Consider the following 236-nt stretch of genomic DNA (forward strand, 5'->3'; position numbering starts at 1 on the left):
TACATATATTAGATACACGTAGATAATAATGACAATTCCTTTTCTTTTTCCAGGTATGAGTGCGGGCGATGTGGATCTCCGCCTTTTGCATTTGTGAGTATGAGGCATGAGGATGCGCTCACATCATTAATTCTCTCTTCTGACATGATGATTAAATGTTGAGGAGGGGATTTTCATTAACGTTTTATGTATCATTGGGTATCTGAAATGCAGGTATCTTTAACGTTGATTATTGG

The sequence above is a fragment of the Penaeus monodon genome, chromosome 19 (genome assembly GCF_015228065.2).
Source record: "Penaeus monodon isolate SGIC_2016 chromosome 19, NSTDA_Pmon_1, whole genome shotgun sequence".
NCBI lineage: Eukaryota > Metazoa > Arthropoda > Malacostraca > Decapoda > Penaeidae > Penaeus > Penaeus monodon.